The sequence below is a fragment of the Chrysemys picta genome, chromosome 5 (assembly GCF_011386835.1).
Source record: "Chrysemys picta bellii isolate R12L10 chromosome 5, ASM1138683v2, whole genome shotgun sequence".
In the NCBI taxonomy this organism is placed as follows: domain Eukaryota; kingdom Metazoa; phylum Chordata; order Testudines; family Emydidae; genus Chrysemys; species Chrysemys picta.
The window spans coordinates 121,450,294-121,462,926 of record NC_088795.1 but is presented as its reverse complement, the minus strand read 5'-3'; the positions used below and the strand labels follow the sequence as shown (position 1 = coordinate 121,462,926).

The following is a 12,633-nucleotide window of genomic DNA, read 5'->3' as shown; positions in this document are numbered from 1 at the left end:
AATAATGTCCACATGTATAATAAATATTTCTAGTGCCTCAAGCACATATTCCTTTTGAACTTGTGAACAAAAATTGATTCAAGGTGATGAATTTGTAATCAGTTCTGATTGATGGAACTGCATTTTTAAAGAGACAGTACTGTGTCATTTATATCTTTTCTGTGAACAAATGTGTTTTATTTTACCTGTCATTATCAGCGGACCTACAGAAGTGGAATAAAAAAAATACAGTCAACTATTAAAATTTTGCTTTTATTAAAACAAGTGCTACTTAGTTAAGGGTTCAAAGAAAGGAATGTGTAAAATATAGTCTTTAACTACCTTAACCATATTTATAGGCAGAAGCAGATCACGTCAAATTATTAGGTAAATTAATCAGGTAAAGTATCACTTTTTTTAAGGCAGAAAAGAGAGTGGTGCAAAATTAAATGGAAACAGCTGTTTGAATATTTCCAAATTTATTTGCAAAATACAGTGTTTGCCATTAAAAACTTAGCTGCAATAATTTTGCACTATAAAAGTGGAAATAATTATTGCAATTGTGTGGTATATATTGACAAATGTTGATTTTTTTAAATGTTACTTACTGTATTTATATTATTATTCCGTATTAACTTGTAGTTATACAAACTCTCCTAACCAAAAGATTCTCAAGGCAGAAAAGCATGCATGCCTCTGTAATGATAATTAGAGCTGATGCAAAAATTTGACCCCATTTTTAGAAAAAAATATGTTTTTGAGCAACTCTTATAATTAATATAATGAAAATTAATATTAAAAGAATGTGAAGGTTGCAAAATGAAGCACTTAAAAAGTTCATAAATGTCAGCATTAAGGTGGCTTGCATAACCTTAATTGTGCCCACTTATGCGTAGTTATTATAACAGGTTTTAATTACATGATTCCATACAATTTTTAAAGCAAAACCTCTGCCTCATTGAGAGTCTGAACCAAATTTCACTGAACTCCGAGGGACATTTTCAACTGACTCCAGTAGGGATTAGATCAGGCCCTCAATGGACATACTTTGCTCATATTGACACTCAATTAAACATAATTTGACAAGTATGTTGCTGTAGAAAGTTGGACCAGTATGGAATTTTATATAAAACCCATTAAAATCAACCTTGAGCTAGAGCATTCTTGTTGCCTTCAGAATAAGGAATGCACAAGAAGGTCAACAAAATTTCATGTTTTAATATAATGAAGTAAGTCCTGTGAAGTTCTCTATTGGTGTCTTCTTTAGTAGCAACCTTGTAGTAGTAACATGCCAGTCTCTAATATTTAGTAAGTTCTGTTGTGAAACCCTCATTTTTCTATCAAAACTCACAAGGTAGTAAAGTGTGTGTGAGAGTCCGGGGGACTGTATTGGCCACTGTGAAGGCTGCATGGTAAAGGGCTCAAAAGTCAGGCAACACCACAGTTAATATTGAACATGCAACTTTTGGCTGAATCACACCTTTAGTTAAAAGCTGAGGTCCAAAGGAAACATCATATTTTGGTGTTAACAAAATCTTCCAAAATTCCAAAAAGCTTCCCTTTTCTAGATGCAAATCCGCTGGGTAGAAACCCAAGTTCAGAGAATTATGACTGCAATTCATTTTTGAGGGTGCAGATTTTGTGTGCATAATTTCTGCCCCCACAAAGGGAAGATGTGCCTCAGCCCTTATGTATCCAGTGAATGCCAGGACAATCCCAGTATAGCCACAGGATCATCCATCGCATCATTTGCACTTTGCTTTAGGCTACAAAGTAACCTACAAATTCTGATTCTACAAATACCTAAACATGTGAGTAGTTTCATTGAGTCTAGTGGGATGTGAGTAACCCTGATGAGTTGAAAATTCAGGGGGGAAAAAATCCTAATATAAAAATACCTCATCTTGAAAACAATTCAGGAAAAGACAGAGGAAAATGATCTTGATGGGACTATTCACATACTTAACGTTACATGCATAAGTGTTTGCAGGATCATGGCCTTCATCAGTAGAATTAACAAAACCATGGTGCTGCACATAGCTAAATATTCTGCATTTTTCACAGAGCTCTGTATAAGCCCCACAGAAATGTGATTGCAGGATTAGGATCCTTGTATACAGAACAATATTATGGGGAGTGAATTACATTGAAAAAAACTGACTTGCACTGAAGATATTTGAAGAGTGACTTTGTATCAATGTTTCCTCTTTTAAGATACATAACAGTAATAGCAATCGACAGGCATGTACGGATATATGTAGTCTTATCTACAGAGCTGAATGCAGCATACTTGAGAACCGGAACTGCGGTAGTATCTATTTGTTTTTTAATGTATCAGAAAAGAATGTTTGCTAACGTGACAGTACTAGAAAAATATCTATCTACACTATCAAAGAGGTGGCTTTAAAATGAGAATTCCATGAACTGAAATGTGGGGGCGGGGGGAGGGGGTGAGAAGAGGAGGGAAGAGAGGTACAGGGAGATACTGACTAGTTAGGAAATTTTCCAAAATTAAGTTTCAAAACTATATCATGCAACATAAAAAAGAGAATATTATTAACTGCAGATTCAGATTTTACCTAAGTAATGAGAGGTGACGTATAGTGGTGATTTGGAGGAAATGTAATCACCTCCTAGTCAATGATATAAAACCTTACTGCAAGCCTCCACTCTGACTTTCCTTACACATTCAGGGCCAAATTCGCCTCTAAATTACGTCATTGAAAATACTGAGCAACTCCACTGAAGTCAATGAATTTACTCCTGATTTACAATCTAAATGAAATAAGAACTTTGTCGGTAATGTAAACATTTCAGTTTCCATGGTTCCATTGTCTGTGGTTCCATTCCATCTCATTCCCTATTGAAGAAAATAGATAAAATATGCTGATCATTTCAAATACATTTTTGGTTTAAAAATATTAGCTATCAAAAAAAAAGCAGGAGTTGCTTACTGTCTAATGCACTGTTCTATTAAACTGTCTGTGTAAAGTCCTCTTGAGGTAGAAAGAACAAAGACAGATGTTGCTTTTCATTTAATACATAAATTGTTTGAACAAAGAACCATGGTCAGAGATATTCAGCACAGCCAGAAGGGGCCTGATTGTCCTTTAATTTAACTTGGTTTGAGACTGGGCAAACTCTGACATCACTGGAATTACTACTGATTTACAGAATCAGGCTCAGTATATCTAAATTCAGTGCTACCCCTTTAAAGAAGAACTTAACACAAAAGGGATTAGTCAATTTCAAAGCCTCCCCCCAAAATCGCAGTGGGCTGGTATGTTATCAACATACGCCCTCATCCATGACAACATTGTAGAAAATATCTGGCCTGATTATGACCGTGCTATACTGACATGCAGAGGATTAAGGATATACCCCTGCCCTGTGTGTGGGTCACACATATTGCACATAGCAGTGCAAGCAGAATGCAGCTGTACCTGGGCCATGACTACCTCAGTGCAGGTGGCTGGTGAGTGAGTGGGCAGGGATGGGGACTGAGTGGAGCCTTGGCTCCACTCCACAATGCAATGGCTAGCACAGCTGAGCAGGGAGAGGGGGCTCATGCAGACTTCTTCCACTGTGGAGAAATGGGGAAGCTGGGTGGCAGATTTTTAGGTGCTAGTCTAATCTGGTCTTTGGATGGGAACTAAGGAGGGTCACAGGACCTAGTTTTACAGTTCCTCAAAATTTAGAAAATTGAGTTAAGCCTCTGTACTGCTAGGTCATTATTAAAGCTAAATGTTTTGAGCTTTTCCCATCCTTACTATAAGCACTGTGTTAACTGAGGGAGTTCGCAAAGAGTCATGCACGTTGCTGGATGGGATCTCAAATTGGTGTTTCCAGTCTGTTTTACATTTTGTAACACTCAGGGCCAGATTCTCCCACCACAGGACACACACGATTCTCCTTGGCTTGAGAAGGGATTGCTTGTAACCTGCAGCAGGAAGGAAGGGACCTTAATCTGAACGTTTAAAACCCGTCCAAATAAAGTTGCAGCAGGAGTGCAGGTTTTATACTGTCAAGTAATATTTAATCATGGAATTGTTTAGTGTGGAATCAAACAAGGCACTGAAACCTGTGACAAGCCTCTTTTCCCCCTAGTTGTATTATTGTTAAACTCATGCGGAAAACAGCTTTAGGGTTTACTAATTTTATTTGCAAAGTTGTGCTATTAGATATAATCTGTTCTGGCAACAACAATTTACCGCAGTAGAAAGACATTTTGAATGTTGTGATTGAAAACATATCTGTTCTTGTTCTTATGTTGAAATTCTGCAAATGCTTCGGATCCGAGCCATGACATTGCATTTTGTTTCATCAAAGAATTTAGATTCTGCAAGGTTATGTTTAGGGGCTGATTCTTGTTTACGCTGAGATCCATGGCAGAGCACCGAATGTCTCCCCCTTATCCGCTAACTGTGATGGAAAAGTTAAGGTAAGTGAAACTCTTGGTGCTGACATCCATACCTCCCTAATAAGTCTGTAAAGAATAAGTACATTGCTTTCAAGGAATATGAACATATTTTAAGATTCCAGGTAAAGCCTTCTTTACTTAGTGGAGAAATTGACTGACTTGAGATAAGCATGGACGTATATAGTGCTAAACTAATAAAGCTGTAGATGATGGCTGAAATGCATGTATTGTGCAAGATGCTATTCAAATTCAGAGGAAAATTACAAACTTTGTTTTACTCTTTTCCCCCCCTAATCAATAGGTAATATAGGACTAGCATTAGTTATGGTACCCCTGGCATTGGCTCTGTACATAAGTGCAACATAACACTATTTTGTAGAATTCAGAATGATCACACACAAGAACCCCAAAACAGAGAGCGACAAAGCAGGCTGCTCCCTAATAGCGGCACAATTTACCCCACCTTACTCTAAAACAGAGTTTCTCAAATGCAGCCACTATCAGCTTTACTTGCAGCCATAGCAACCTCATGGGAGGTGATGGGAGTTGGGGAGGGGGAGGGGTGGCGGCAGACCAGCGGTCCCTCCCTGCTCTGCCTTGGTGGCTGAGACTAAGGAACGCTAGCTCAGGTTTAAAGCACCTCCAAACCTGGGTGTGACAATTTGGGGTTCTAGCCAGACCAGTAAAGGGGTTGTGTCATCACCTGCCCGGTGCCTTAAATGCTAAGCTGCTGTGGCGCACAGCCTGGACACCAACAGCCAGCATACAAGCATGCAGGTCACACCCTGGCTTCCACCACCATGTTATGGGTTTTTAGAGTGATTCCAACACCCTCCTGGTCCCAAATTTTCTCCACACCATCTGCCTTTGTAGTGTCCAACCCTCTCCTTTCCATAGAAGTTATTAAGTTTGTTACTCCTTTAAAGGATCAATACACTGCAGCTCCTTAGTTGTACTGTTGTTTGACAAACAGCCTTATTTCAATCACAGCACTGAATTTTTATAGTAAAACTAAAACAAGTTTATTAAACAAAAAGTCATAGATTTAATTGATACCAAGGATAAGGAAGTAAGATAGAAACGTGATAAGCAAACAAGTAAAAATATGCTTCTAAGACTAAAACTTAATTTCAGCAAGTTAAAGACTTTGCCTAAGCAATTTTTTTACTTAAACTTACTTCCCAGAGACTTCAGCCCCCAGAGTTGAAGGACCAATGTTTTACTATTTCAAAAGTTCTGCCCCTTCCAATTCCCGAAGTGATGGACAAATTAGAGGCTTGCTCCCCCTCACTTTATAATCCAGTAAACCTTTGAAATGTATTCTTCTGTACTGTATCTTCAGATAATGTTCCTTTTCCTGGTGAGTGTGGATGCCATGCTGTCTGGTGTAGACTCCATGCTGTCTTCTCCCCTGCTTATGGTCTTTTTACAATGCAAATGATCTCTTCCTGAAGCCTCCAATATAAAAGAATAGCTCATTGAATTTGGCCACACCTGGTTTGAGGTGTTGGCCTCTTTCCTTTGTGTAGAGAAAACGTATTTATTAGTCACATATTTCTAGACCATCTGTCAAGTACTTTGTGCATTGGCCATACATATATCACTCAAGAATATTAATGATCAGTGAGCTATTCGTTTTCCAATGATCTATTACATGCCACCTTTTGAGTATATGTTCTGACATCTGTGTGTTAGGTATAGTGAGTATGTCAAGCCTGATAAAAGTTGCTGACACAGAGTAGTGAATCACCAATGGACTGGGGTTTTATTGTGTGAATGGTAGTGGGGCTAAAGCTAAAACCCTCATAAGAGCCCAGGTTAACTCTTCAGTGTAGGCATACCCCCAAGTATTCCTGGCCAGTGTCCGGGGCACCCAAGGTGGGAACATGCTGCTTCAGATTTCCTGTCCCACTTCCCCCCTGCATGCTGGCCAAAGGGGCTAGGGAAAATATGCCCCTATATGAGGTCTCTGAAATGAACAATGTTTCTTTTTGGGATTTTCAAGTAGATAGGTTCAAAATGAAAGAATGTAACTAGCATTTATTATTAGATCATATCACAGAGGATAATGGTTATGAACAGATTGGAAGAGTTTATAAATATGACATTTTTCTGCTCATGTTTGATGTATCTTATAATATTTATTACTTGTTTCTTTTTTCTCTACACTCCTGTCCACTTTGTTATTGTTTGAATAAGTCTACAAGTAGTTCTGAGGTTGTTTTAGGAGGAAGATTGTAGTTATTGTGGCCTTGCCCTAAAACTGATAGTCAGTACTATTTTTGTCAGTGAATAAGAAATTTAAAACCATAATTCTTTTTTGCAATGAAAGTGGTTGTTCCCCCCCGAATGCAGGGCTTGCCAGTCAGCACTCTCAATTTCTCACCATTCTCACTGGCACAGAATTGATGCAAGCTGAAAATGTTTGAGAAGGCTTAGAAAGAAACATAGATGAGACCATTCTATGAGATTTACATTAACCAGTGTAAACCATAGCTGTGGTACTTATTGGGCCCCCGTAGCAGGGTGGTCACCCACTCCTGCCCCGAAGGGCTTGAAATCAGCCCTTAAAGAGGGCTGCAGCTCTGAATGCTGGGCTGATTGGGGAAGCAGCCGCATCTGGGCCACGCCCCAATTAGGGCCCAGCTGGCCCTATAAAGGCTGGGAGCCAGGGTGCAGTCTTTCTTTACATTCAGAGAGAGAAGGGCCTGGCTGTAGGGAGCTAGGAGGGTGGTGAAGCACTGGAATGCATTACCTAGGGAGGTGGTGGAATCTCCTTCCTTAGAGGTTTTTAAGGCCCGGCTTGACAAAGCCTGGCTGGGATGATTTAGTTGGGAATTGGTCCTGCTTTGAGCAGGGGGTTGGACTAGATGACCTCCTAAGGTCCCTTCCAACCCTGATATTCTATGATTCAATGATACCTGACCTGACCTGACCAGGGCTGGGGAAAGGAAGAGGAGCTGGGGAGCTCCAGCCTGGAAAGCCCCAGGCTGCGGCCTACTAGTTGTAGAGGGTAGCCCAGGGATAGGCCAAGGTAGCAGGTCCAAACCCAGCCTTGCCAGTGATGAGTAGGCTGATATTGCAGTCTGCCCCAGGGCGTGGGGCTAGATGATGACTGGCAGTAGCCTTATACTGAGGCGAGGTGGGAATTGTGGGTGGGGGTTCCCTAGGGAGGGGAGACCCTAAGACTGAAGGGGTTACTGCTAGGGGCAGTACCCCAGGTAAAAGGGCACTAGGGTCCAGGGAGGGACATGGGGGGGCCAGATGACAGGCAGATCACTGGCCTGCAGAGGGCACTCCGGAGCTGGAAGTAGCTAATTCCTGGAAATCACCAGCAGGAGGCGCCACAGGGGTGAGTCCGCACCTCTACACCCCCATTACCCTCCCTAGGTGGTAGGGCAGTGCTATTATCCCCATCTTGCAGATGGGAGACTGAGGCACAGAGAAGCAAAATGACTTGCCTAAGGTTACATAGGAAGTCTGTGGCTGAACAGGTCTTTCAAGTCCTAAGCTAGTGCCCTAACCACTAGACCATCCTTCCTCTCCAACTATCATCTTGATCATCACTAGGGACTGAACCTGGAACTTCTAGAGCTCACCCCATGAGTCACCACAGCTTTAGCTGAAGGCTGAACTACTATTAGTTGGGATTGTAGCAATTGTATCCTCTGAGGATCAGGCGCAGAGATGGATGCATAATACACAACTGAGCAGTAGGTAAAAGATGTATTCAAGACAGTGTTGCTGTTTCTTAGCAAGGTAAATACAAGTGTATCTGTACATTTTGGACCAAGTCTTGGAAACCCTCTGCAAGAAGCTCCCACTGAAGTCAGAGTGAATCCTTATGCAGAAAGCTTGTAGCAGTAGACCTTTTAACACAGGACCCTTAAAAAAAAATAAGACAGTGAAGTGTTTTCTTCCTTGAAGTCATTCAGAGATTTTTTTTCTTTTCATGAAGAAGTGAGCTATTCAAAGAGAATTAGAGGAAATTAATTGCACATGCTGCTAAACTGCAGGAGGCCAACTCAGTGAATTTCCATTTTGGTTTAAAAACCCTACCACCACAGTAGTTATAGCTCACTGCACTCTAAAGTCAGGCATTCTAAATATTTGATGCAGTCAGATCAGAAGAAATTGCCGACATATCTGTTATGTTATGGTACTGATTTATGAAGTTCTTTTAAACGTATAGGTTGGCTGTAGAGCCCCACTATCTTTAACCCTGCTATCGTAAATAGTAATATTACTTTAAAATTTTAACAGGCTTGCTTATCAAGGCATTTTCCATTGGTAACTACACCTCATAATTATGATTCTCTTAATTAACTGTCAACGGAAGGAGTCACTTTATAGAAAAATAAAACATTTTCTATATACATGGCATACTAGCTGTTTTCTGCTATGTTATACCTAGGCTTGAAAGGATTCAAGTTTTATTGGTAAATGTTGATAAACGTCAATTTCACCAGACACATGACGAAAGGCTATTTCCATCAATAGGAATCTAATTTCCAAGATGGGCAAAGTAAGAAAAATGCTGCTTGAGAACTTTTATTAGTTTTGATTTAAGAATATTTACGCAGTACCTTTTGACATGTGATGTTGACAAATTGTGTGTTAATGGTTATAAAGCTTTAACTTTTTGAATCTCAACTTTTACTGTAAAATAATTGTCTGACACCCCCCTATAGTTTCTTACAACTGTGAAAATGTAAGTCAATAAAATCAGCTTAAAAATATTATCTGCTGAAATTATAAATTAAAATCACATTCTGCCAAACCAGTACAAACTCACTGCAGTAAATGCAGCTGTTCCAGTGCAACTACTTCATCCTGAGGTGAGACACGAAGAGGAAGGAAATCTTTGAGAATCTGGCAGTTTCTACGGAATTGTTTCATTAGGGGTGGGGTTTCTGCCACATGGCTAAGAGCTCAAACTTTCAAGCACAAAACGTCATGCATCCCTTGGGATCTACTGGAGGCAAAGGCTATATGAGGTCCCACTGCGCCAGTCTGGGACCTCACTGGCCTCTCTTATCCACCCGTTGGCAGCTCAGCACCATTGGAGTTTCCCCAGCTGGTGGCCGTGCTCAGAATCCTCCTTTAGAGGGCGATCTTCCACTGCAGATGCATAGAAAGTTTGCAGGGACAAATTCAGTAAAACTGGCTCCATGAGGCTTAAATTATACCGGTTTAAGCCTCTTTCATCCCAGGGAGGTGTCAGCCCATTAAAGAGCAGGCAGCAGTAACACCATCCTTCACTGGGCATCCTCCTGCGTGGAAGCTTCCATTCCTACTGGGACTGTGTAGAATCCCTGCACACAGTAGCCATTAATACTGAACCAGATACATTAACCCAATCCAACCCAGGTCCCTTATGTCCGTGAGGTTGCATCTGATTTGTACCACCACAGACATGTACTCTAGTGACTTTCCATTATTGTGGACCCTCTACCAGTTTACACTGGGAAAATCCATCCGAAAGCCTGAGTTAACTTATCCCCACCTCTTCTACAGTGTGTATAGAAATGTTCCTTATGACACTTAGAAATGTCTCCCTCTTGTTCTCCCCTAAAGAAGAATACTGGATTGGCTGCCCTCGGTAGTAGATAAAAGAAACCCTAAAGATGAAATAATGCATTTCTGGTATCTCATCAGAAACATTATAAGAGGACAATGTAAACATCTATAGGCAACTCTATGGATGAATTCCATTCCCAAGGTGGTGTTCTCCGTCTTTCATGAAGATAAACATTTTACTAGAAATGTGGCCCTTGCTGATGCTCAGAGCAGAATTTAATGAATAATAACTTTTTATTTTTAAAAGCAGGTTGTTCAAAATATACAAAGCTATAGTCTTCTATTTTTCTACCTATTTATCTATCTGCAGCCCCAATTTTGCCATCCTTCTTGACTGAACAGTACCTTGCTACATGAGTAGTCCGCATTGAAATCAATGTGACATTGAAAGTTATTGTGCCATCCTTACTCACAATCTATCCTATTTATAAAGGACTGTTAGCCAGAGCAATTAGGCATGACTAATTACTTGCTAAATTTGGATTAAAAAAAACACTCCTCCCCCCCAATCTTAGAAAGCGCCCCTTTTATAGTTTTGATAACAAGAATCAGTAAAGCATTTTTTCCCAAAATTGAATTTTAAAACAATTGTTCTTCTACTGAGATCATACATGCATAATCCTAAAAGGAGGTTTGGTTTTAAAATTATAAATGCTGGTTGAAAAACAGAAGAAAAATCTAAATTTGCCATTTGCCCTTTTTGAGATAAAGAAATATTGTAAAAATGACTTGGTTGGTTTAGTTACATGAGGAATTTAAAAAAATACTGATTCTACAAAAATTAACTTTCAAAAATGTCTTATTTCAATACCAGAAAATGATAAAGTAAAGTTTTCAATTGAAAATTTACCCCCCCCCCAAAAAACACCTGACTTTGAAAAGGACATTTTTCTGGTCTCCCCCACTACAAAACAGCTTGTTTCAAAAATTTAAACCATCTCTAGTTATAGGCAATTGAAAAGTTGGGGTTTATAATGAGTGATATCTCAATCTTATTTATAGTGTCATTAGTGCATTTAATTGCAGAGTACAATATTGCCCAGCCACTTCAACTTCTCACAGATTGTCTCCTTACAGCACAGAATATGTCAGGAAAATATAAAGGGAAAGACATTTCTCTGTTGTTATTGGTATCAGCTGTTGGCAGTATGAAATCCTCAAGAGATTATGTACCCTCAAGATCTTGTTCTGTATTATTACACATAACATACAGGTACATTAGTTACACTGTCTTTCCTCAACACACACTATGTGGTATTAGAATACCAATTAGCATTCTACGTTAAACAGCGTCCTGGGGCTGCCTGTATTTAATTATTTTAATCTGCCATTCTGTCTCTCTCTGTCTTGCAGGTCAATTTACCTTGTGCCTTACACAGTTAAGAAATTGTTCATGAAGATGATCCACAAATGAAATATCATCCCTGTGGGTAGCACTACTTTAATGGAAACGACAGAGGCAGATATCATAGCCTCCAACATGGCTCTCCGGCTAGTAGCATACATACTCATGGATACGCTTGGTTTTGTTTTCCACAGTGAAGCCCCTTCATTCTCTAGTCATGCCTCCCTACAGGCCCTTTCCAATTTTTAATTTTCTCCTTTTTACCTTTTCCAGGAAAATTGTAAGTAATATAGTGATTTGCAATAATGTATCTGTCTCACTATTTGTCTTAGGATAAACACATTAGTCCCAGTTCAATTCCCATGAAAGCCTTGGCTTTAGCTTCAGTGTTAGCAAGATTGGGCTCATTATCGACTCATCGTACTGTACTATAGTATCTCTCCCATTGAATTTTACTTTTGCATCTGTGCTTGAGGTGTAACACCTGTGACATACGTACTAGCTGTAGAGCTATTTATGTAGGTGAGCATCTGTATTTAAAACACAAATGAGGTTAATTAACAAGGGATTATGGAATGACACAACAAAGATGATGAGCTGGGCTTCTCTTGAGGAAAAGTAATAAACAGGGTATTTTAAATTGTGATGATCCTCATATTAACATAACATAAATTGCTCTCCAGGGAGTTTTGATGTTGTTTGGAAAAATCATTGACAGCTGGCACTCTCATTTTTTTGAAGGTATCCTTATTTGTTCAGCACAACTGTAGCAGATCATGATAAATTATCAGCTCAGCTGGTATGTGGATTTCTGAAAATAAATATGATGAACCTTATTGGAATGTATTTGTTAATGCTCTACTTCGAGCTAAGATGAGCACCAAGGGTTGGACACTGTAATGGCAGCCAGCTGCTCAGAGTAGTTTAAAAACATTCTTCTTGATTTCAGTTTCAGTAGAGAGGCACAAACCATTTGTGAGGGTGAGCCGTAGTGTGTGATAGATGAATCCAGGTGCCCATCCTTCAATAAAATTATTGCATACATATGAATGATGATGTGAAAACACCTGAGGGAGGGTAAATTCATGTCCGCTAAGATCAAAGGGATTGATCTGCGGAGGAAAAAAGCACCCACAACCCTACTTAAGGTCAATGGGAACTACCAGTGCTCAACAGTACCTCTGCAAGCCGAATGCTGGAGCTGGCTGGAATTTTCCAACAAAACATGTTTCCACCAGGAAATAGTGAGTTGTCAAAATTGAAAAATTTCGTTGCAATGTGTTGATTACAATGAAACTTTAAGCAGAAA

At 39.7% G+C, this 12,633-nt stretch overlaps 1 long non-coding RNA gene across 1 annotated transcript in view; it reads left to right on the top strand.

Moving 5' to 3' along the window:
* LOC135984145 (uncharacterized) overlaps window positions 1-12,278 on the top strand; it is a 34,390-nt gene extending 22,112 nt beyond the window's left edge. The window contains exons 4-5 of the long non-coding RNA XR_010602052.1: window positions 4,309-4,420; window positions 11,333-12,278. This is a non-coding gene — a long non-coding RNA (uncharacterized LOC135984145). The remainder of the gene's footprint in view (window positions 1-4,308; window positions 4,421-11,332) is intronic.
* The last annotated feature ends 355 nt before the right edge of the window (window positions 12,279-12,633 follow it).